This window comes from Lynx canadensis, chromosome F2 (assembly GCF_007474595.2).
Source record: "Lynx canadensis isolate LIC74 chromosome F2, mLynCan4.pri.v2, whole genome shotgun sequence".
In the NCBI taxonomy this organism is placed as follows: domain Eukaryota; kingdom Metazoa; phylum Chordata; class Mammalia; order Carnivora; family Felidae; genus Lynx; species Lynx canadensis.
The window spans coordinates 13911917-13938212 of record NC_044320.2 but is presented as its reverse complement, the minus strand read 5'-3'; positions in this window follow the sequence as shown (position 1 = coordinate 13938212).

The window sequence follows — 26296 nt, the reverse complement described above, 5'->3', positions numbered from 1 at the left end:
ATCTACTTCTGGAAACTTTTCATCTTCCCCAAATGGGCTCTGTCCCCCTTAAACCCTAATTCCCCATTCCTCGCTCTCCCCCCCCCCCCACAGGTCCTATAACCATGAGTCTACTTTCTGCCTCCCAATCTGACTCCTCTAGGAGCCTCGCGTAAGTGGAATCACACAGGATCTGTCCTTTTGTGACTCGCTTATTTCACTCAGCATAATGTCTTCACGGTCCCTCCGTGTTGTAGCACGTGTCCGAATTTCCTTCCTTTAAAAAAATGAATAATATTCTATTGTATGTAGGCACCACCCTGCTTATCCGTTCCTCCATTGTTGGACACTGGGTTGCCCCGCCTTTTGGTTACCATAACACTGTCATGAACGTGGGCGTGCAAATCTCTATTTGGTCCCTGCTTTCAAATCTTCTGGGTATGTGTCCAGAAGTGGAACCCCAGGTTTGTATGGTAATTCTGTCTAACTATGTTTGAGGAAATGCCATACAGTTTTGTTAAGTTAACAATTTTTGTTTTACTTATGCTTATTTACATTTTAGCCTTTCCTTGCAATTTTAAATACCTCTTAAATGTCTGAGATAACATTTTTAAATCTGGATGAAAAGACCGCTTTTGAGAAATGTTACAAAGTAACAAAAAGTGCTGATCTTACACCTGATCTCAAGTGTCACCGCTGAGTCACTGACTTCCCAGGCTGCCCTAAAGACCACTTTAGAAGAAGCACAGGTATTCTGGCTTTTTTTTTTTTTTTTTCCTGTGTTTTTGTTTTCCGAATGAGTCAGCCGAGGAAGCTAAGAGGCTGAGGGAGCACTGCCAAGCTTTCTGTATTTCTTCCTTCCCTATTCCCCTAACCCCACCGACTCGCTGTCATCTGTGCTGGGCCAGTGAGCCAAGCACCCAGGCTGTTTCCTTACGACCCATCTGTAACCTCATGAGCCTCCAGATGGGGCACTGACTGACCTTGCTAGACCAAAGCAATGAGCTGGAATCACACAATAACCTTCACTCAGCACGGGGATCTGAGTAGTAGGTGTGTGAATGCCTACACTTTGTGGTTATGAAAATAATCCCAGAAATAGGGGTTAGAGGGAGCGTTGGGTCCTCTTCTGTGCTCTGCTTCCGGCTCACTGAGAACCATCTTGGCCAACCTGCTTTCCTCGTTGTGAGAGAGAATGAATCCCTCTGTTACTCCTTTTTCTTATCAATAGGTTCCCCAAAGCAAGTAAAACATCACACAGAATGTCACTGAAGAGCGCAAATAATAATAAAGGTGCTAAAGGAAAGCCGTTTCTCTTCTCACGGTGCTTCTGACACCAAAGGTGTGGGATTTTTCCTCACACCAACAACCAGTTCTCCACCTCTGCCCACCAGCCAGGTGCCCTACCCTTTAATTCAGCCTGATGCCATCCACCTGGGGTCCACACAGACCCCACTGTCAAGGTTAACGGCTCAGGCCCATAGGGCTGTCTCCACTTCAAATGCCAGTCATAAGTCTAGACTGTCATCTGTATGTTTGCCCAACTGGCTATAGTCGGGGGTTCCCACAACCCCCTCCTCTGGTTTGATAGTTTTCTAAAACAGCTCAGGCAACTCATGAAATACTTTTACTTACGGTTACTGGTTTATTACAAAGGATATGAAGGAACAGTTAGATGAGGAGGTATACAGGGCAAGGTCTGGCAGGGTCCCGAGGACAGGAGCTTCTGTCTCCATGGAGTTGGGATGTGTCACCTTCCTGGCACCTGGATGCATTCATCAACCCAGCAGGTCCCTGAACTCTGTGGCCGAGGGGTTTTTATGGAAGCTGTACCACCTCAGCATGACCCGTTGTTAACTCAGTCTCTAGCCCCCTCCCCTTCTTAGAGGTTGGGGTTTGAGGGGGAAAGTTCTAAACTTCTTTTCATGCCTTGGTCTTTCTGGTGACAAGCCCCATCCTATAACTATCCGGGAGCCCACCAAAAGTCATTTCATTAGAACAACAACCAAAAAGGCTTTTATAATCCAGGAAATTCCGAGGGATATAGAAGCTCTTGCGTAAGACTCTCCTATCACTCCTATCATTCAGGATATTATATGGGTTATAGGAGGTCTATGTCAGAAATGGGGGCAGAGACCAAAAATATATTTTTTATTATGTCACAGGTGCTGTGCCTAAAAAGAAGGATAGAGGGGAAGAAACGCATCTACTTACTGTCACTTACCTATTTCACCTCCCTTCTCTTCCCTAGAGACTTTTGAAACTTAATTATGGTACCTTAGTGCTCAGTAGGACCTAGTTTGGAGGCCACTGAAATAAATGACTTGATATTGTTATCCAGCTGTAGTATGCAATGAATGGGGCTCTCCCAATATGGAAGCTCCTCTAATTATGAACTGGATTTCTTCTTTTTTTTTTTAATGTTTATTTTTATTTGAGAGAGAAAGAGAGAAAGAGAGGCAGAGCGTGAGTGGAGCAGGGCAGAGAGAGAGGGAGACACAGAATCCGAGGCAGACTCCAGGCTCGGAACTATCAGCACAGAGCCCGATGCGGGGCTGAAACTCACGTACTGTGAGATCATGACCTAAGCCAAAGTCAAACACTTAACCAACTGAACCACCCAATGCCCCATGAAGTGGGTTTCTAAACGCATTTCAGAAATACATTTGTTCATCAGAAGTCTAAAGGTAGAGTAATATATCAGCAATGATTCTTGCCATCTGTTCGTTGGACAACACTGATGAAATTATACTCTGACTTACTGCTTCCTTTGCATTTATGAAAGTTCATCAGTGTTTCAGAGAAGGGAAACTGAAGCTTAGAGAGGCTCTGTGACTCTTACAATGCCACATGGTTGGTAGGCACAGGAGCCACGATTCGAACCTAGGAAATTTGGCTCTCAGAGCCCATACTTCTCAAAAATTGTATGTTACAGCCTTTTAAAAAAGCCAAAGTGGGTAATTGGAGAAGGTTCTGTGTACAGAAAATGTGAGGGACAGGAATGACATCCACTGAACTGCCAGCCTCTGTTTTCTAATGCCAGTGTGAGAGGGGTCTGTCCCTGGCCAAAGTCACCAAATGCTTCTGGTAAGGACTGAAGTCCCCTGGGCCAGCCCTGGGCCCACATATACACCAGCAGAGCTCTTTAGCAAGTTCCAGCAGTTAAAGTGACTCAGTTAAAGGTCCAGAGCTACAAAACAATTCATTTGGTCCAAGATTGGGTCTTTGGGATTGAATTTTCAATCAATTTCCACATCTCTCTTGCTCCTTCCTTTTGCCATGTAAGGGGGTGGGAGCTTGTCCTTTTTAATTATACAGATGCTTCCTCTTAGGTCTTATTTTCTTCCTCAGGGCTCCCTGCAGAGAATTTGCTACAGTTGATTGATAAGATGATATTGATTCCAAGGGCAGAGTTCAGAAATATTCTTATAAATGGATCATGTTGTTAATAAAGGGTCACCACAGAAGGGGCTTTGGGGTACAGAAGTTGCTGAAATCAGAGCTCTTAGCAATGACAGAAAGAGAGAGAAAATGGCCCAATGACCCATGCTCAAGAAGGGAAATTGAGAGAAGGAAGGCATGGGATCAAAATTACCATTTATCAAATACCTCTGGGGTCCCCGCTCGGCTAATCCTAACCTCGTGGCCTCAGACGAGATTTTTAACATCTCAAATCTTAGCTTCTTCAACTGTAAGGTGATACAAGGAACATCTTCAATGGTGTTGTTAGGATTAAATAAAACAATATACACAAAGTGCTTTGCTGCCACAAAATAGACAATGATAAACATGGTGGTTGTTATAGCTATTATTACTGTTCTTGTTTGTGCTTTTCATAACCCTCACCAGCCTCCCAAGTGATAGGCATCAGCCTGAATTCTGGGCTGCAAGGTCATAAAGCAAAAGTGGCACAATTCTCACTTGTTCGGTGATCTGCTTTTGCTTCTGTTTATGACTTTCATATGAAAATCAGACAAAATAATGGCTGTTGGGCAAGGGAAGGTGGCAGAGAAATGAACCCAGTCAAAGGGGCAGAACTCGTCAATTTTGCCACTGTCCTTGGTTTAATGTTTGGCATTCTGTCCTCATGACTGACTGGGTATGGCTTCACAGTAAACTGAGAATTGGCTGTGTGAGAAAATGAAGATTTATACAAAGCCAAATTGGACAAATGGTGAATAATTGATTTAGCTGACCTGACAACTCCCACTGGTAAATAAGACAGAATGTTTCATTCTGGTTGTAATTTAGTTTTCTGGGCATCCCGACTCCTTTCTAGCAGTTCACGGTAAAGGCTGAGTACCTTCTAACTTTGCCATACAGCCAAAAACTTTAGATAATGAGCTCCGTTCTCATGGCATCTTGGCATAACCTGTAAGAAGTGTGGTTTGTATTACTCTCTGAAGAATGTAAGGATCCTTTATTTAGTTCTCTGATGTAGAAGATAGTTTGGTCCCTACTTAATAAAACTTGACTATATCTGGTTGGATTCAAGAATTACTCTGTTTACCCATGTTAAAATACAGACGTTAGGAATAAAGTAAATCAAAAATAAAGTAATAAATAACAGAAACATAAAACCAACAATGCTGTGCCATCGTCTAAAATCCCCTTGCTGGCATCTGGGTTCAGTACATGCCATCTTAGGAAACATTAACAAAAGAAGCATTTATTTCCAAGCTTTGGTATCTCAAGGAATGGTATGGATGAATATACATGAATGTTCCTTGAGCATTCCCACATCAACGACTGTGTAAATCAGAGATGGCATATTAGACAAAATACAGAAGCAAATGAGGACATTTAGAAGACATCTTGTAGCACTCTAAAATCATGGATTACGAGGATTGAAAGTGTCTTTAAGGGATCATCCTGGTTAACCTCTTGATTATAGATTCGGTTTCATTCAATAAACATACAGTGAACTCCTACGATATAGCAGGCATTAGGCTCAGGTTATTGGTGGAGACGTGTGTTTTTTGGGGGAAGCCGAATTAAAAAAAGAAAGTGTTGGGGTGCCTGGGTGGCTCAGTCAGTTAAGTGTCCGACTTCAGCTCAGGTCATGGTCTTGTGGTTCTTGGGTTTGAGCCCCATGTCGGGCTCTGTGCTGACAGCCCGGAGCCTAGAGCCTGCTTTGGATTCTGTGTCTCCCTCTTTCTTTGCCCCTCCCACACTCACGCTCTGTCTCTCTCTGTTTCTCTCTCTCAAGAATAAATAAAAATTTCAAAAATTTAGAAAAATAAAAAAAGGAAGTGTCTGCCATCATGGAGTTTATATGCTCAGGGAAGGGTTGCCTTGCTACACAAGGGCTAGGACAAATGCTGAGAGGTCGGTGTGAATAAAGTATTCAAGGAACAATTTGGGAGGAGAAATCTACTTTGTATTATTAGCCTGGCTGGCAGATGGCCATCCTTAAATAGGGGCTCCTTTCATTTTACTCACTCATCAAAAATCTGTTGACCTTTATCTATTTGCCAAAATCCTGTGCTGGGCATTTGGGGATGTTGAATACAATAGTCATGATGCCCTCATGAGCCTGAAGTCTAACGAAGATGGCTGGAAGTTGAACAGGAAATTGCAGTGTCTGGAGTGTCGTGAAAGGTTGTGTTCCCCTAATTCCGACAGACCTGTACGTAGTGTCCTGGAATGCCCGTGGAAAGCCATGAGTGACTTTCAGTGGTCAATGAACAGCACTGTGCACTGTCAAAGAAGAACACACAGACCCAGAGTGTAGCTCACGAGACTCCCTCACTCTGCATCAAATTAAACGAGGCATCATATAACTGGATAAGATCGTCCAGATATAGACACACATCCGATCCATGGCAGAACTGACATTTCAACTCGGAACTCCTGATTCACAGTCTAGATAGTGTGCAACTGTGCAAAATCATAGCAAGAAATCACAATGACCTTTTCAGTTCATTAGTGATATATTTTGGCTAGAAGAATTCAGACAACTCGTGTTTATTTGAGATCTTTATTTCTTAATAAAGATAGGCTAGTCACCCACTCACTTACGTCCCCCATCTCTCCAACTTGAGACAGAGGGGTCCAAAACTGGGCAATGTGTCACTGTGCTTTTATATAGTCACTAATTTGTGGTGCTAGAAGGTTCTGATCTCTAGCTTACATCATGGCTAATCAGCTTTTTGATTTAGGGGAGCAAGGTATTTGAAGTATGTGATGGGAAAATATATTAATGATAGTAATAGCTGTTATTTTTTAGCACCTATTATGTGCCAGGTATTTATACACTTTATTTCTATTTTCATAATAATCTTGCAAGCCAGGTATCATTATATCCATGTTACTGATTTCGAAATGGAGGCTCAGAGAACTTAAGTCCCTTGCCCATAGTAAGCGTCAGAGCCCAGATTGCAACCAAAATTAGCTCATCCCCAAGCGCAGCAAATTTCACTTCTACTTGGCCTCCCCAGAGCGAAGGAACCGGTGCTTACAGGAGAAATAGGAAGAGAAACCCTTGTTCTAACTGACTGAGAATTGTGTATGTGGGTGCATGAAGTGATTTTTTTTGTGTGAATTAAGATATTGCACACCTTCTCGAGGCACCTGGGTAACTCAGTCTGCTAAGTGCCTGACTTCGGTTCAGGTCATTATCTCACTCATGGTTTGTGAGTTCGACCCCTATATGGGCTGTCTGTTGTCAGCACGGAGCCTGCTTGGGATTTTCTGTCTCCCTCTCTCTCTGTCCCACCCCTGCTCATGCTCTCTCACTCTCTCTCAAAAATAAACATTTTTTAAAAAGATATTGCACACGTTCTGAAGACCTTGCTATTTTTTTTAATGCGTATTTATTTATTTTGAGAGAGACCGAGCGTGAGCAGTGGAGAGGCAGAGAGAGAGCCAGAGGGAGAGAATCCCAAGCAGGCTCCATGCTGCTAATGCAGAGCTTGATGTGGGGCTCAAACTCATGAACCATGAGATCATGACCCGTGCTGAAATCAAGAGCCAGATGCTTAACCTACTGAGCAACCCAGGTACCCAGAAGACCTTGCTATTTATATGAACCAAATAATTATACTTTTTGCAAAATAAAAAAAAAAATTGTATAAGAAATAACCATCCCATAATACTTGGTGTGGGAAATCTTAATTTTGATCTAATAGGTTTACTTAAATGAGCTAGGTACGCATGTGCTTTTTCTCATGACAACCATGATTGATCTTGATTTCACCCCCATCAGGGGCAAAGGGGCAAATAAATACTGTAGGAGGAGGGGCAGCTGTTACAAAAAGTAACAACAACTTAGGTTCATGTAGAATTTTAACTTTCTTATTGGATCAACTTTACAATTACTCAGGGAAGTAGTCATCTTACCATCATTCTCATTGAATGACAATGGTCATAGATGAGCAAAGTCCCTTGCAGAGAAGTTAAGAGCTTGCCAGATATCAAACCATCAGAAAACAAAAAACAAAAAACAAACAGGATGAGGACTTCCACCTTGATCTGTGGGTGCCCAAAGGAAGGTCATTTCATCTGTCCCACACTGATTTGTTGGAGGAGCTGGAAGAGAAGGGATCCAGGAGTTTGGGAACAGCACCGGCCAACAGAAGCAATCATTTAAATGGCAGTAATATTTAAATGGCAGCACACGTTGGTGTTTCTTTGATGTTATTAATGTTTAACCATGTACTCTGGTTACTTGAACATGAACTTTAAATTACCAGTCACATCCCTAACAGTCTCTGATCAGAGTTTTGCTGCAAAAATATATACTTTTTAACACAAGTAATTGTAAAAAAATATATTTTTGCTTAAAACTATTCCAGAAAGTTTAGAGGTAAATAGAACTTAGGCAAAATTAATTGAGCACATACTATGTGCAATGCAGTTTTCATTCTAGGAGAAGAGTAAGTATATAAATTGTTGCAATAAAACAGTGGATGTTGGAGGAGTCTAGATGACTCACTCTTGAGGATGATGATAAATATCAGCCTTCATAGAGGTGTCAGACAAGATGCAGCAAGAGTGCCTGGAGATGGTGGTCCCACAGGGCAGTGGCAGTGGGGATGGGGAGGATGCCCCAAAAGGAAGAGAAATCTAATATTGTGGGAATATTTCCCAATAGCTTGTGTGGACCGGATCTTTAACTTCTACCCCACACCCTTTGCGCCTTCCTTAGGAGAAGAGCTGTGATGAGGATGTTTGGGCTTTTTTGTTCACTTATTTATCTTCAAACAAATCACAAAAGAAACTTATCTTTGTTTACAACTGATTAAGCAGTTTAAAGACACGAAGATATAACTAATAATATTCCTCTAGTCCATTGTCCTCCTAGGAAACCAATTTTAACAGCATCATGTGATCCTTTGCCTTCGTTTTCAACATTCATGTAAAACATACAGGCATGTGCTTTTGTACTTTTTATTGAAAGCATCAGACTTATACACCCACACACATATTTCTTTGACTTGCTTGAATTCTCTATAAATGTCTCACTTTACAACTCATCATGGACATCCCTTGAGGGCAATGGATAGCAATTAAATTCACTTTTTTAGGTGGCTGGATAATAGTCCTTGTGCGGATGTGCCACAATATGCAGCCATTTCCTTACTTAGATATGTGCAGTGGGTGCCTTTCTTTGTCACTAGAAACTGTTAAATAATGATATTCACATATCTTTTTATTAGGTTGTCTAAACAATGGCCACAGAAGTTTAAAAAAGTCATTCTGCACACTTTCACACCTAGAAAGGACCTTACAAATATCAGCCAACCTCCTAATTTACAGGTGAGTCATCAGAGGCACTGAAAGGTACAGGGGAGAGCTCAAAGTCACCTAAGTAGTTTGGTGGCGTGTCTGCAGCCAGAATCCAGTCCTCTGGCAGCGACCTGACCCACCCCCCCCCCTTACATAGGGTAGGTGCTGGGAGAGAATGGACGGAGGTGTGGATCCTGAAATGGTGGGAGGTTTGTAATCAGAACACGGAATCCATATGCACAAGGGATCTTCCTGGCCTAATCTCAATCATAAGGTGTCTCCTCTTCTAACCAAAACCTCCTGTGCCACAGGCCAGGGCAGGGGTGAGGGAGGGAGAGCTTGGAACTCACCTCAGCCTGTCTCTAGAGGCAGCCGGGAATTCACCCCTCCTCCTGCTCTGAGGAAGTGCCCTTCTAGCAAAGTGCGTGTGGTTTCCTGATTGGTGGGCAGAGGGCAGTGGCTCCTGCCTTCCTAGAGCAGACCCCCGTGACCCCTTAAACATCCTTCGAGGCCCCGTCTCACTCACTCCCTTATGTGCACAGCCTCCAGGCTCCTGGGAATAGATGGGACAAAAATGCTTCAGTGTTCCTACCATGAAACGCTAACCAGAAGAAAACCAGTGACCTCTTTCTCTAATGATTTTCAGACCTGTCTAATCTTCAGAATCACCCAGAGAGCTTATTTAGAATACACATTACTGATCTGCAACACACAAATATACATATACAGGTACAAACACATATATATATTTTTTTTTCCTTTGGAATTGCCATATATATATAGAGAGAGATACACAGTTTTTGTCTTTTTGTGTCTTTTTTTGCAGTTCCAGAGAAGAACATATTTATTATATATTATTTAAAGTCATATATATATATATGTGTATATATATATATATATATATATACGCATCTATATCTATCTATATTTGACAATTCCAGGGTAGAACATATTTATTATATATTATCTAAAGTCTATTATTTATGTATCTATGTGTATATCTATATCTATATCTGCAATGGCAATTCCAAAGAAGAAAATATTCATTATATATTAATTAAAGTCTTTTATTTACATATATCTATGTATGTATCTATATTTGTATATGGCAATTCTAGAGAAGAAAATATTTACTATATATTATTTCAAGTCTCTTATTTAAATATCATATATATATATATATATATATATATATATATGTTATATAATAGTTTTTCTTTGGAGTCCCCAGGTATTGCAACGATTAGCACAGTTTTGACCTGTGGACCATGTCCAACGCTGTTATTTTCTCAGTGAGAAAGCTGAGGTCTCGAAATGTTCTACAACTTGCCAGAAACCATTCAGCATGTCTGTGGCTGAGCTGGGACCACTCCCCGTCTCCTGGGTCCCAGGTCAAAATTCTTTCACCGGATTTATAAATACAGATTCCTTTTAAAACCAAGAGAGATTTATCTTTGTCAAAGTGCCACTGCGAAAGGATGTAAGGGCAAAAAAGCAGAAACCAGACAAGTGCTCAGGTTTTCATGGTGTTGAACAGAAGCAGCGTTTCTGAACTGACTGATGGGGGTGCAGGAAGGTGGGCGCCCAGAGTCTCGGCAGTGCGTGGGGGGCGCGGGTCTTGGCCGCCTGTCCTATTACAAAGGCTGGCAAATGGACAAAGCCGGTCTAATTCATCTCCTAAGCATGTGAAAGACATTTAGAGACTGAATGATTTTCAGTCCCCCTAGGTTTGGGAATTAAAGGTAAATATGGTGCGGAAAATGCTCAGGCCTGGCTTTAAAGACTTGTGTGAAATGCTTCCCCAGGGGGGAAATGCGGGTCACTAAAAGGTTGCTTCTCACTAATGCCCTTGATTGGCCGTTGGTGCACGGCTCCCTCTGAAGTGACAATCAGTCCAAGTGACCACTGCCCTCTTGCTGCAATTATCAATGGTCCGGCAATTTCCCTCAATTTTAATCAATTTGGTTTGTGAATAGCTCTTTTCTTTGTTTTAGACAAAAGAGGCAAGTGTTCGGTCAGGATGCCTGCCTTCTCCGTGGCAGCTCCTGTTTTCTTTAGGAAGCTTGTAAAGACCTTGTCCACTTTTAGACGAAGCAGAAGGCTGGCATCTCCTTTCAGGAAAGCAAGAGCCATTCTGGCCAACATTCTGGCCCAGCCCAGTGTGACACAGTCGTGAGAACCCAGGGTGCAGTAGAATGGGGGCAGGAAGGAATGGGGTGGGGGTGGGGAGAACTGTAGAATGAACGTGGACTTAATGGTTGGGGCTGTTGGAATGTGTTAGGGTTGCCGTTTAAAATACAGGACTCAGTTAAATTTGGATTGCAGGTAAACAACGAAATTCCCATGGGGCATATTTGCCCCAATTAACTGATTGTGTGAAGTCCCATCTTCACTGAGTGTCCTCTGTGATATACCAATATCTGACAATCCTAGTAGGAATAGACAAAGAGGAGGAAGGGAATGAGATCCAAGTCCATGAAATCAAGAAGGTGATGGGCATGATGAGCAACAATGACCATGGTGACAGAGCACTTTCATTCATTCGTTGGTGCATTTGTACATTTGAAGATTCATTGATTCAGAAAAGATTTACTGACTCCACTATGCAGCCAGCACTGGGATGCAGATATTAAGATAAATAAGGGAGATTAGTGTGATTGAAGATGTACAAATCAATGTCACGACACAGTATGATAAGTACAAGACTCAATGCAACTACGGTTTTTGGTGTTTTTTCAGTCCGTCATACTGGAGAGGTGCGACCAACAGCTGAGATCTCAAGCCACTAAAGCTTGGGGATATACCAGTCTCTCCTTATCAGGAATCTTTCCCTTTTTATTTTCCACTTCTTCTCACCACGTTCAAGGTATCGCCCAGTGGGTAAAGCATGAATAGCAAACACCTATATGCTTTATTTCTAAGATAAATGGGCTTATCTGGATAAGCTTAAACTGGATATCTAAGCATAGAAATTGGGCCATAGCCACCAATATAGTCCACAGGTGTGTAAGAAAAAAAGTAAAATAAGGGAAGATGTGATATGTCTACTTCAGATTCTCTCTAGATGAGAGGCCCTAAGGCATCTTATTAAGATTGATTTTGAAACTCTATCCAGACCTTTTACCTGCTATTTTATTTTCAGTCAAGGGTTGTAATGCCCTGTGTATGTGTTTCATGCTGTCTGTGGTACATGTACACACACACACACACACACACACACACACACACACACACAGACATCATATGCACAAATATACTCTTTTTAAACCAGAATCAGAATTACCAAGAAGCTAAAACCAATCTAATGAGAAATCAATAAAATTGGGGTTTAAAAGCATTTGTGCAGTACCTATTTGTTGCTGATGGTACATAGAGATGCACAAGAGACAGTTTACTTACCTTGTAAAAGGAATTCAGAGGGTTAATAGAGTCAACATTATTCACCAGGGAGCCCTTACTTCAGACGCTGGCCACGCCACAGCCACCTTTGTCAGAATTACCAAAAAAACACAACCCCCTCATGTAAGAAGAATTATTAGGGCCAGGTATGAACCCAGCACCTTGGCCAAGGTTGATTTGCTTGAAGCAGTTACCTAACTCCAGGATGGTCACTTGACCAGTCGACTATGTGTGGCATGGAAGGGCCGGCCAGTGGACTTAACAATGACCACCTTGACAGTCAGATTTCCTTTATCAGACGCGAGCAGACAGCAGAGAAGGAAAAATGGGAGAGTGGTAGAGGCAGCGTAAAGGGAGTCCAGGCTCAGAGGCTCCACGGGCAACCCAATTTCAGGGGAGGCACAGGTACCTGCTGGGCAGTGTGTGGATTCCTGTATGTGCACGTTATGTGTGTGAGTAGTGTGCTTGCTGGGACCCAGGTGACCTTTCTATTCCTGAAGGTGTCTCGTCTCTCTGAGGCCAAGATGTGTGACTCTCTGTTCCTTCTAGAAGCCAGATTGTGGGATGGTCTTGGTTCCCATGAGACCTGGTTGAGATTCCGTGTGCTTTTATGGCCATGCATTGTATTATAATAACTTGTTACTTTAAGTAATCTGAAGGAGGCCCATGCTCCTAACAAGCAAGGGATTAAACTCACAAACCCAGGCTCAGCAAGAGAGCCGTGTTGCAAGGCAGCAGAGAATGTGTGCTTGGCACAGAGGGAAAAAAGAAGCTGAAAACATCGAAGCAGGGCTGGTTTCTGCTGGGGGAACAAGACGCAGATCTGAAATTGGCTCTAAAGTAGGGGTCAAGAGTTTCCTAACCTAGCCTGGTGCCTTCTAAGGAATTAAATAAAACCATGTGTTTGTATTAAAGCATTCCTCTGCCTACTGAGTTGAAATCAGATGTCCACGTTGCAACCCACTGACACACACACACACACACACACACACACACACACACACACACATTTCCTTGTCTCACTGTCTACATTATGAAACACTTTCATGTCTTCCCACTCACTCCTTACAGAGAGAAATTATGAAGGAGAGAGAAACCTAAGAAAACAAGCAACCTGTCATTGTTCTTACACTTCACTTTCTTTGGAATGGGTGCCTGACCTCACTGGAAACTCACAAGAATTTGCCGATACGACACTCCACCCTTTTCAAAGGTGAGTTAGCCGAGCCAGAATGGGTAAGTGATTTGCCCCAGTATCACACAAATGGTAAAGATACAGGTTTCTTTTCAATTAAACAAAAACCCAGGACTCGTTCTCAAATCCCCTCTCATAGTGCACACCAAAGTCTTGTTACTCCGTCACTTCATGCGGTTCAGGCCCGCCAAGGCCACACTTACCCCCATGTAAGGCTTCTCTCCAGTGACCGAGGATTTATGGTAATGTTGATTCTCCTGACCTCATCTTAAAACTTACCCGCCCTTTGCCTCTTTCCTTAAGATTCTTGCTTAAGAATTGGGTGCAAAGTAAACAAATCGAACACTAGGGTGTCAACGGATGATAACGGTCAAAATACAATCCCCTATTAAGACTGCATTTGCCGTTTATCCTGCACAAAATACTTGAGAACTCAGCATCCCCCCACCCAAGTATGGAATCACTTCATCAGCTTGCAGAAGGTTTTTTAAAAAAAGGTCAAGCAGATCATTAGTTAGAACCTGAAAAATGGTCCTGCTTATGAGATCAGAAAGCCCTATTTGTCTTCAGCTCTTCCTTATAAATCCTGGAACCCTCAAATTCCAGAAAGACCCCCAAAGTATAATAAACTGAGAGTTTTTTTAAAGCCCATGTCATATTGCAGCTTCAAGGGCAGCACCCTTTTGAAAAAGGTGGAAGTTAACAGTGGTGGGTTCAATTTGAATTGAAACTATGTTTTGAGTCCACCAGTCATAGGCTCACTGACCAATGTTTATTTTCCTAGCAACTATGGCCCTTTGTGGTGGGCAGGTACTGCCCTATAGCAGCTTGCAGGAATTGATTATTATATTTTCAGAAATTTTGTGAGCTGGTTGACCTCACATTGATAGCTTGTAATTGGCCATGGTGAGAATATACTCACCATGGAACCTGGCAAGCACTATAAATCCAGGATCAAAATATGTGTGTGTATGTATGTACGTGTGTATGCATTTATACTATAGAACCAGTTTTGAAGTTGTTAATCATTTACCAGCATACCACTGTCTATCCTCTTCCCTTCCTTCTGTCCTTCCTCCTTCTCCTCTTCCCTCCCTTCCCTCTTCCCCTTTTTTCCTACCCTCCCTTCCTCCCTCCCTCCCTCCCCCCTCCCTCCCTTTCTCCTTCCTTCCCCCTTCCCTCTTTCTCCTCCCACCTTCTTCCTTCCTTCCTTCCTTCCTTCCTTCCTTCCTTCCTTCCTTCCTCTCTCTCCCTTTCTCTCATTTTTCTTTTATTTTCTCTGTCATCTAATATTTCTAATAGTACTGGGTGTTTTGACAGGCCCTTTACAAAAATTCTCATTTTATCATCACAACAACTTTATATTATTTTAACTCGGTTAAAAAAAACATAGGGGCACCTGGGCAACTCAGTTGGTTGAGCGTCCAACTCTTGATTTCAGCTCAGGTCATGATCCCAGGGTCATAGGATTGAGCCCCACATTGGGCTCTGTGCTGAGGGTGGAGCCTGCTTACGATCCTCTCTGTCTCTCTCCTGCCCCTCTCCCCTGCTCTCATGCTCTCTCTCTATCCGAACTAAAAAAACAAAACTAAAGAAATAAAGAAACAGAGGCTCAAAGAATTTGCGTAATGCCCAAAGGACACTATCAGTAAATAGGAGTGGAATTGAAACACAGATCTATCTTATTTGAAAGCTTCTATTGATTCCTGAAACCTGTAGTAACAAACACACAAAACAAAAACAAGTAAACAAAAGACTGCGTTGGCAGTTCCCAAACAGACTTGCTCTTTTTCCAGATCTTGAAAGATCTGTTACTGGGTGACAAACATGTCCTATTATCTCCACTGGACTTCAACCCCTAAAGCAATGCATCAAACAAAGTTAATTAGGGGAATGGGAGGTGGCAGCCTGCCCTGATTTTATCTGAGGGTAAAAGATTCAGGTAGAAGGTTCCACGATCCATGGGAGAAAACATGATTTCTTGGTAGAGTGGTCCACAAGAGGTTGCCCTGTCTCAGCAGAGAAAACTAAGGGTAGAGGTGACTAGGTACCACCCCCATTCCTTACTGACTCCTGTCGAGTTTCCAACTGGAGATACAATTTAGAAATGTCCAAGCTCTTTTTTTTCCCCTCCTTTAATCCTGTATCTCTGGGGGTTGTTTATTTCCTTCTCTGGGCATGGGTTTTACTAAAGGAAAAGCTCCATAACTCAACTCTTACAACACCAGATTCTAGTGAGTTCAGGGTGGATGATTCAGAAACATCTGGATTTAATTTCCTTGTTAACAGACATGGGATTAGAAATTAAGGGAAAAGTTTTTGGCAAATGGTATTTGGGGGAGATTGTCAAGCCCCAAATGAAATGCAAAGCCTTAAATAGAAACGGATGAATTCATTTGCTCATTCATTCAACACACATTTATTCAGCAGGCGCCTCTTGTGTGGCTGGCAATGTTATACGCACTGGAAAACAGTAGTGAGCTAGGCAGGGTAGGACAGAAAATTAATTTGTAAATCTGGAAACAAACAGGGTACTTTCAGATGGAGTCAAGTGATGTGAAGAAAATAAAATGAGGTCTTTAATAGTGCCTTTCCCAAGTAGGTTATGAATAGTTCTTTAATTTCTCCAGCGATGTTTTCTAGTTTTCAGTATTCCTGTCTTGAACATCTTTTGTCAGACATATACCTAAATATTTCCAATTTTTGGTAGTATTTGCAATGACGTTGCTTTGTAATTTCAATTCCAGGTTGTTGCTGGTATATAGAAATATAATTGACTTTTTTTCATATGGATCTTGTATCTTGGAACTTTGCTAAATTAATTTATTAGTTTCACTAGCTTTTTTTGGTTTGGGATGGCAGATTCTATAGAATTTTTGACATCAATAATCATGTCTTCTATAAGTAGAAACAGATTCATTTTTTTCCTTTCCAATATGGATTTTTATTCCATTTTGTGCCTTATTTCACTGGCTAAATTCTTCAGTACAGTGTTCAATGGGAACAGTGAAAGCAGACATCATTGCCTTGTTCATGATTTTAGGGGGAAAGCATTCTGGGTTTTTTCATTAATTTTGATACTAGCTCTAAGGTTTTGGTATATGTTCTTTATCAAATTGATAAAACTCCCTTCTCAATATTTTTAGGATGTTTTTATTAGGAATAGATATTACATTTTGCCAAATGCATGCTGCAGCACATATTGTGATGATCATATGATTTTTCTCTTTCACTTAGTTAATATGGTGAATTATGTTAATTAACTTTTATACACTAATGTTGAATTTGTAGGATGAAGCACGTTTGATCTTTATATATTATTTGATTGAATTTGGGCAAGTCTTATTAAGAATTTTTGCTTTTATCTTCCTGAGCAATATTGGCCCTTGGTTTTCTATTATTGCCATATTTTGGGGTCTTATTTGGATATCAGAGTGATGCTGGTCTCATAGAATAAGTTGGGAAGTATTCTTGTCTCTTCAGTTGTCTTAAAGAGTTTGTGTAGCCTTAGTTGTTGTTTGCTTGCTTGTTTGTGGAATTCTCCAGTGAAGCCCACTGTGACTAGAGTTTCCTTTGTGGGAAGTTTTTTAAACATAAGTTAAATTCCTTTAACAGATATAGGGCTGTTCAGGCTATCTATTTCTTCTTGAGTGAGTTTTGGTATTTGAATGTTTCTAGGAATGTGTGCATTTTATCTAAGTTGTCAAACTTGTTAGCATATAAAGTTATCTCATTATCCTTTTACTATATAAAGAATCTGTACTTATGTTGCCTCCCCTTTTCTTGACATGGATAATTTGTCTTTACTCTTTCTTTCTTGATTTGTCTAGTGACCAACTAATTTTATGGTTCTCAAATAAGGGGGTTTGGGATTTTTTAATTTTCTCTGTTCCTTTCCTGTTTTCTATTTTATTGATTTAAGATGTGATTGTTTGGTTTCTACTGCTTACTTTGTGGTTGGTTTTTTTCCTCTCCCCTTCCTCCAGTTTCTTAAGTTCAAGTTACTGATTTGAAACTTACTTTGCTGTCTGATATGGGCTTTTATTTCTGTAAATATTCCTCTAAGTACTGCATTAACAACATTTCATGTATTGAGGTGCATATATCAATTTTGTGTTTAGTTCAGAAAGCTTTCTAATTTTCCTTCTGAATTTTTTTCACTGACCCATATCTATTTAGAAGTTTGTTTTTTATTTCCCACATACATAGGAATTTTCTAGAGATCTTTATAATGGTTGTTTTTTTTTAATTTTTATTTTACTGTGGTTGTAGAACATACTTTGTATTACATAACCTTTTAAATGTATTGAAATTTATATTAAGACCAAAATTGTGGTCTGTTCTTTGTTATTAGATAATATAAATAGAAAGTGACCAAATTAATTTAATTTCACCTACTTCTACGTTTCTTTTTTATTTTTTTCCCTCATAATAGGTGTTATAAAATAAAGCATTAAATATGTATTGCTGCAAAATAAATTCAGTGCTTTGAAATAGTTGTCACATATCACAACATCTAGTTTAAAACTTTCAAACACAATATGCATTAGATAATGTTTGCTGAATGGTAATTATCTTTTAATAGTAATCTGTTTTTCTCTTATTCTAATTACTCTCTCAAATGTCTGTTAGAAACTGAGGTTTACTGGGTTGATCCATAGGAGGGCACATTACTATAAACTGGTATACCAGCTTCAAGGTTAAGGTCCACACACCCCCAGCTAGACTGTCTCCAACTCCGCACTCCACATTATTTATCCTAAATCATATTTAGAATTGCTTCAGATTTTACATACTCAGGAATGAGTTTCAATGCAAATGCGATCCAAATTAACAAATGATAAATGGAAAAGAAAATCTTATCACACCGAGAAGAGCCATTTGTCAGAGGGAAGTCTCTGCCATGTCTCACATTGACTTTCAAGAAATGATGCCGACCCGATGATTTATTGGGTCAATTGCTTATAAATACAAAGGAGATTTCAACTCTAAGGATTTTCCAAGATCTTATTCAAGAGAATTGATGTTAGAGAACAAAATCCTACATTATAAGTGGTATTGTTCTAATAGCTCTTGAATGTGAAGAGAAGTTACTAGGCTTTCAGACTTGAAATCTATATGGTATAATATGCACCATAAGAATTTTTCTAGAAAGCAAGGAACGTAAAACAATCCATCTTTATGTGCCAGATTTTATGTGAAGCACTTTTCAGGTATTATGTCTTTAATTCTCACCATAATCATTTTATGCAGTAAATATTATTTTCCTCATTTTCAGGTATGACAGCTGAAGCACAAAATGTGTAAGTAGTTTGTAGAAAGTAGAAAGTGGGATAGCCAAAGAAAGCTAGATAAGACCCACTATATGTGTCAGTCACTGTGTTAAAATCTTAAAAGATATGACTGCTTCTTCCTCACATCAACCCTCTGAGGTTGATTACATTTTACAGATGAGGATAATAAAGGCATACAGAACTCAAACATATTACCCAAGTTTACACAGCAGGCAATTGGCAGTATGGTGATTCAACTTCAGGTCCATTTGGGTCTAAAGTTCTTCTGACCTCCAGGATAATTAATTGTGCCAAGGAAGGGAGAGAGTCTCCCAGTGAAGTTTCATGAGACAGTTCATGTTGAGGCTAGATCACAAGAGAAGAATACACATTATTCCACAGGTTTGAAGAGAGGTATTTGCAGGGGAGGGAGAGTAAAGGCTGAGAAAACTTATCAGAAAGTAGGATAAGAATACCATTTCCAAGCTGATAATTTGACCTTGAAGGTTTAATTCTCAGAGAAACTGAAGAGGCAACAAGTCCCTGGGATTTAAACAAGAAGGTTAAGCCACTAGATGGGCTTTTTGACGTAAGAAATCATTGAGGAAATTGCCACACAGTGTCCCCCCAGATGGCCAGAGGGTTTTTCCAATATGCCATCAGGTGAAGACGCAGCTAGGTATTTGCAGACCCTTTTCTGGGGTCTGAAAGAGTGGGCCTACTTCTTGTTGGTCTGCATGACAGTTATGTTTCAAACTCTGGATTCAAACTAATGGGGTTTCTCAGCCTGCGTTAGCCCACTCAATAGCTGCATTACCCCCAAATGCAAAGCTGACAACTTGAGCACCCAAGATTTGAACCTGCAGCTGTCTAACTCTAAAGTGTGTGCTCATTACCCCAGGCTGTCTTCTAAGCACAAAAGATCTGTTCTGAAAATAGACTGGCTTCCTGCCTTGCCCCTGCTTGAACAGACCCTTGGTCTGAACTTGGAAGTGTCCAAAGAGAACTGGCCTTCCAGGGAAGCTGGGCATTGTTCCTTAGCATTCTGTCAACTATTTTCTAACCTGCCATATCCTGTTACTCCAACTTCCTTCCCCTTGCTGATAACCGGGCAGACCGAGCTGTAGACCTAACATACACATCACTTGCTTTTTTGTCCCATTGATACAATGATCCTTGATAGAGGAGATTTATGGCATTTCTATACTTCCGAGGAAGCACACTCCAGATGTAAAGTGAAGTTTAGTGACTCCCTCTTAAAACAAAACAAAACAATAAATAAAACAAGGGCAGCTGAAGAGCTTCATCCACACCCTCTAGGGCAGACACTCAGTGTCCCTCGTGCTTGGGTGTAAGTGACTTTCCTTTTCCTTCCTTCTTATCGCTTTCCTTTAAAGTGTGCCTGGAAACATTGCAAAGGGGAAAGTATAAACAATGTCAGGGGTGGTGCTATATTTAAAGGAAATTTAGGCTTTGCATCCTGTCCCTCTCTTAAAAAAATAAATAAATAAATAAACTCTCCAGAAAGTTCTGTACATTTTGTAGCCTTGTCTGGGTGTGCTGGCTTATTTAAATTAGATAACCAGTTTAGCTTTCAGACAATTTTGGGATGGACTTTCTGGCTTTCATGTTTGAAATGAAAGGCACCAAATTCCAGTCTTCTGGACTAACCTCTTATCCTTCTAACAACTGTGTTTTTTAGAATTCCAGTAGTTTCCTCTGTAATACTCCCCCAAAAGGTAACACGCTAGGGTTTGAGTTAGAATGACTTTCAGAGATGAAAGGAAAGGTAGTGGGAACAGAGTGGAAACCTAGGAATGAAATCCTCTTATACATATGTTTTGTTTGACTTTAATGATTTTTTAAAAGATGTGAACCAGTATTTTATTAGTTGCAGGCTTTATATTTAAAACACCTGACTTTGGGATTATTTTGAAAAAGTGAAAGGTATAGCAGCCCTGGGCTGGCAATTCTACCAGTAGTAATTAGATGAAGTTCAATAGCCACTGTCCCCTGGAGGAGAGGTGAGCCTCTCTTGTTATCTGGTCTCATTCCCCCCTCCATGTCCCCAGGATTGAGGCCAAGAGTTAGCTGTCCTTTATGCCATTATATTGCCTTTGAACTGCTGCTGATGTTTTTAAGAAAATAATTCTTTTTCTTTACCCATGTATCTATCAAAAGTGAAATCATGAGAGTTGAACCAAGCTATGTGATATTTCATTTTTATCTTTAATTTATATTACCTGCTTTGCCCATTGGCATTCAACTTGGCTACTCTTGATCTAGGCCAGTGCCTTCAACTAGGAGACCAGGAAACTGAGGCTGGGATATAGACAGTGACCTGTCCAAGGTCAGGCACTGAGTTAGGTAATGCTAGGAGAACAGCTCTCATCTGTGGCTTTAATTTTATGTGGTGCTACTTGTAGGACACGTTTTGGAGTTTCGTGGTGACACTTCTGGCTGTCCTGATGAATGGGAAGATCGACTGGCATTTAGTGAGTGGGGACCATAAATGGTAGGGATTCTGTGATACACAGTTATGGTCAAGAATTGTCCTGGGTCCCACCTGAGTTTTGAATCTCTTGCCAGATATTTATTAGTTGAAAAACTCATTTATAATTACGTGACCCTAAAAACTATTTTCATTTTATATACACACACATAGAGTTTAGTTTAAACGTAGAATTTCAATGTACACAGCATTTTCCAGAATTGCAATTCAAGATTCAAGAGAGGCAGTGTTTCCGTTAAGACTACAGACCTTGAAACTAGACTAGAGGATTTGAACTTCAGCTCTACCATTTGCCAGCTGTGTAACCTTAAGCAAGTAGATTAACCTCTCTAGGCTTCATTTTTTAATAGATATAAAATGGGAATAATGGTAGTAACTACGTTATTTGGATGTCCTGAGGCTAGATAAACTAATATATGTAAATTAATATAAGTGTTTAGGATAGTTTTTGGCATACATTAGTTGCTGTAGACATATGATTACTGTTATTTTGTTCAGAACATAGAGTTGTTCAGTATTTCAGAAAATAGTGGTTGCCAGTAAACCTTTTTCTAACACTCTGCTTGTGTAGGATTATATTCTTGGTGACTTAACATTTATGAGTATCTCATTGCTTCATAATGCCTTCTAAGGTGTTTCTATGGAATGATACATGTGATTTTATTTTAAAATACTTTCCTTTTTTTCTCACTTACAGTAGTTTTATACTCTTATGTTGTATTTTAAAAATCATGTATGAGAATATTTATTGTATCTGTGAAATTTATTTTCTTTTTCTAAATTAAAAAAAGTGTTTATTTATTTTGAGAAAGATAGAGAGTGTGAGCATGGGGGGTGGGGCGGGGCACAGAGAGAAGAAAGAGAGGGAGAGAAAAAATCCCAACCAGGCTCCACACTGTCAGCATAGAGCCCAACATGGAGCCCGATCTCACGAACCTAAGCCAAAATCAAGAGTTGGATGCTTAACAAACTCAGCCACCCAACACCTCCATGAAATTTATTTCTGATGGCAAAGAGTCATTGCAAACACTTGCTCTGGAAAAAGAATATGAGTTTGATTACATTGAATACCATTGGTCCAGTGCCTTCTACTCATGGCCTGACTTCCAGGACTTTTAAGGGACCATTTTGATCAACTCTTTGTCTGACTTTACAACATTTGAAGGCCAACTTCAAATTGAAGGCAAAAACAAAATAGGGATTGTATTATTACCTTTGAGTGACTGAGTCATAGCTTTCTAGAAGGACAACACCTACTATCACCCACCTCCCAAGAAAGAGAGAAGCATGTCCTAGAGGAAGGGAAAGCTTGAAAGGTTTCACCCTCTGTAGCCTGCTCTCTGGGTCTTGTGGTGTGAGCTTGAAGTAAAAGCTATCTAATATTTTATTCAAACCCCAAGGTACCTATTAATCTAAGAGTCTATTTTATTCCAAGTGTAACAGTAAACTATTGGAGGGCTTTGAGCAAGTGCTTGATTGCAGTTAGGTTCTTAAAACAATCACTATAGTTTCTCTGAGGAAGAAGGCAGACCAAGAGTGAAGCAGAGCCCTGAGTTGGGAGACACTGTCTCAGATGAGAAATGTAACCACCAGAAGGAACAGAGAGGGGATGAGATTTGGTTCAATTACAGATATATCTTGAAGGCTGAACCGATGGCTGTGTTGATGGATAAGATGTGGGGTATGAGTGAAAAATATCAGAGCTGACTTCCTTAGAATCAAGCAACAGCATTGAAGGGGTGCCATTGACTGAGATGGAGAACACGGGCTAGGATGCCGGTTTGGTCATGTAGGATCAAGGGTTCCTTTCTAAACATGACACGTTTCAGCAGCCCACCCCTATCTAAGTAGAAATGCCAATACGCGGTTGCATATGGGAGCCTAGACTTTCTGGAAGAGGTCAGGACTAGAACTATGTTCTAGAATCGCCAGTATAAGAGCTTGGATCACATAACCAGGGAGGGATCACAGGAGCCAACTGATGTTGAGAGGCTTGGGAATGTGAGGAGGATCTAGAAGGACAGAAGGAGGGAGAGACAGAGATAAGACAAAAAAAATGGAAGCACAATGTTATAGAAGTCAAGTGACAAACATGTTTTAAGTAGAGGAAGTAATCAATTGTGTCAAATGCAACTGAAAGGTCAAGAAAAAAGATAATTGTGAATTGACCATTGGATTTGGCAAAAGGGCTTGTCAGCTCTTTCTTCCAGGTGTTTAAAACTTATCATTATTGCCTGTCCTGGAGTGGGACAGTTAAACAGTTTTGCACTCAGTTAGGACCTGTGTCCTTCTATTCTGAAAATGTTTCTCTTATTATTTTATTATTATTTTCTTCTATTTCACTTTCTCAAATCATTCTTTCTGGAATTTTTATTGTTTGGGTGTCGAATTTCCCAGATTTTTTTTTTTTTTTTTAATTTTGTTTCCTTTCCTATTCTCCTGCTCGGTGTGTTTAGTTCTACTTCTGGGAGATGTTCTTAACTCAACTTTCTCGAGAGAAGCCAGGGTCAACTAGCTGGCAAGGAGAAGAAACTAAAGGATCCGTTTGCATCATATACAAACTTTAAAACAATCTCTTCCAATCTTCTGTCTCAGATCTGGGGTATTTTATAAGAGGATGTGCACATCATTTGGCACTCTCTAGTAGGATTTCAAAAGTTTTGAAGGAAGAAAAGCCTGCCTTGAGGGGAAGGAAAAAATGCCTGAGGGATCTACTTATCTATAGCCACAAGAAGAAAACTTCCATCAATACTGTGCTAAATCCCAGAGGTTCCTGTTGATCTCCTGGGAATTTGAAAGGCTGCAGGGCTTTGTTCATTTCCCTGTGGATTACTCTCCTGCTGACAAAAAACACAAAATGTGAAATGGTTATCTCCCCAAATCATTAAGACTTTGGTGTTGTCACTACCCCTGTTCCCTGTACATTCAGCTCTTTGATTCACACTTTGTCAGGTGTTTGTGTTTGTGTGTGTGTGTGTGTGTGTGTGTGTGTGTTTTACCTCGTTTAAAGTCTTGTGATTCTGTAATGCTATCATTTCTTGAAGTGTTGAAATGTTATGGTTTGAGTCCATAAATTTACATAGCATCTTCTACTCTGTCCTAAGTACCCCGAGAGATTTAGGAACAGAAGACATGATCTCTAGCTGTCACTTTTATGAACAAAATAAACAAACAGGGAAGGGGAAAGGCAACACGTAACAGACAAAATTGTACTCTAAGTAGAAGATGGTAGCCTTGCTCCTTCTTGCATACTAATGCAGTGGGATCTGTAGAGGCTCCTTTGAGTGTTATGAATTTGTATGAAATTCATGTTGAATCATGTCTAGGTTCAACATGAAGTGCCCCCATTTGATTAGAGGTTATCAGTCTTCGGCACAAAAATGGAGGAATAGCATTTTTTTCCTTCTCTTTTCTACCATTCTTCACGTGCTTTAAGAATCTATGAGACAGAGAGAGAGTGGGAGAGAGGAGGAGGAGGAAGGCCAGGAGGAGCGGGGAGAAACCAGTGATTAGTATAAGCTGGATCAGTCAGAGAACGTTTCTTTTGCTAGATCGTTCGTCAAGATTTTGCAATGAAGAGAGGCTCATGAATGACATCCCAGGGGAGGAGAACAGGAAGAAGGAGCAAAGACATATGACTGTTTAATGCCAAGGCTTCATTAACATAACTATTAGCATCCAGGAGCTCTGACCACTGACCCCAGCTCCATCAGTCATTAGCTGTGAGTCCTAACACAAATCCTTCCTTCATGCTCAGTCAGTATTGTCACTCTTGTTTTTTTTTTTTGGTTTTTTTTTTTTGTTTTTGCGTTTGTACTTAGTATTGTCATTCGCAAAATGAGGAGACGATATGACTCAGTGTTGTGTTCCTCAAAGAGCGTTCCATGGAATTTCATGTCCCCGAGATGTCAAGGGATGTTTTCTGAAAAAGAATTCTGTGATCAAGTTAACTTCAGAAATACTGGCTAAACAGAACTAAACTGAATTATTAGGACATTTTGGAGCCTTTAACATGTCAATAATGTAAATGCAGAAGTATCCAACTTACTTGATCACAGACCTTTTTGTAGAGACGATCATAACGGGCAGGTGTTGGTGAGTTGCTGATCCTAAGAATCGCTTTCATAACTCCTGGCTGCATGCAAGACATTGGGAAGAGGTGCAAAAGGAGTAGGTAATATACAGATGGGACATGGACAGTGAGCCATGCAGACTGGCTTTGAATCTCAGGGCTGCAATTGTGTGATCTCGGAAAAGCTGACAAACAGTTTGGGTCTCAATCTCTACATCTATATAACAGGTATAAGAACTGCTTTGTGATTGTTCTTAGAATACATGGAGACCTAATATAGAGTTCCTGGTAGTAAGTAGGTCCTTAGTAAATGTTAGATCTTTCACTTCCTTCCTACCATATAATTTTGTACCTTAGTGAGGGGTCAATGACAGTAGGGCTGATTGCAAACGAGGCATGGGATTGGTCAACTTCATATTATTGAATGGTTTGTGTAAAATAACAGGAAGGGGAGAACTCTTTTCCCTCAAACATTATTTATCTAGAGGGACAAAAGGACAGTTTCTGCTCCACAGGAGGACCGGATGTTTACAAACTTATCACTTGCATGGGATCGCAAATCTTGTGCAAATGTCTGTTTTTATCTTTTGAAGTGGCAGTAAGAAGAAAGTACTGAAATCAGTTTTTAGCGTGTGGGTGCAGAAAGGCAAGTGTACCAGACCCACCTGTCACGAAGGCTTGTTCTTTCTCACATCCCCTTCCATTTGAGCTTGCCTATCCATAGCATCCTTCTTTAGAAAGAACTTCTAGACTGTACTTGGTATAGAGGTGGCTAATATTACATGGGGTAGGCAGCTGACCCAGTAGCCTCCTATGTCTAATAATATATGTGGGTTTGATGTCAAGAGTGATGGGCAACTACTAAATACCAATGAAACTGGCTTTCTTTGTGATTGTGGCTAACACAAAGAAGTTGGCCAACCAAAAGAGAAGAGGGCAGATAGACCTCAAGAAAACATGCCGTCATAAGTCTTTTTCCTTGTGGCTCCAGTGAGTCCCTGCTTCTTCTATAACAAGAATATAAATAACATATGGAGTTGACTAATCCCTCTGTCTTGGTATTCCCATTCTATCCTCCATAAAAGTCTTTTCTTCTAGCTAAAAGTTGGGACAAAACTGAAATATCCCATTGCTAA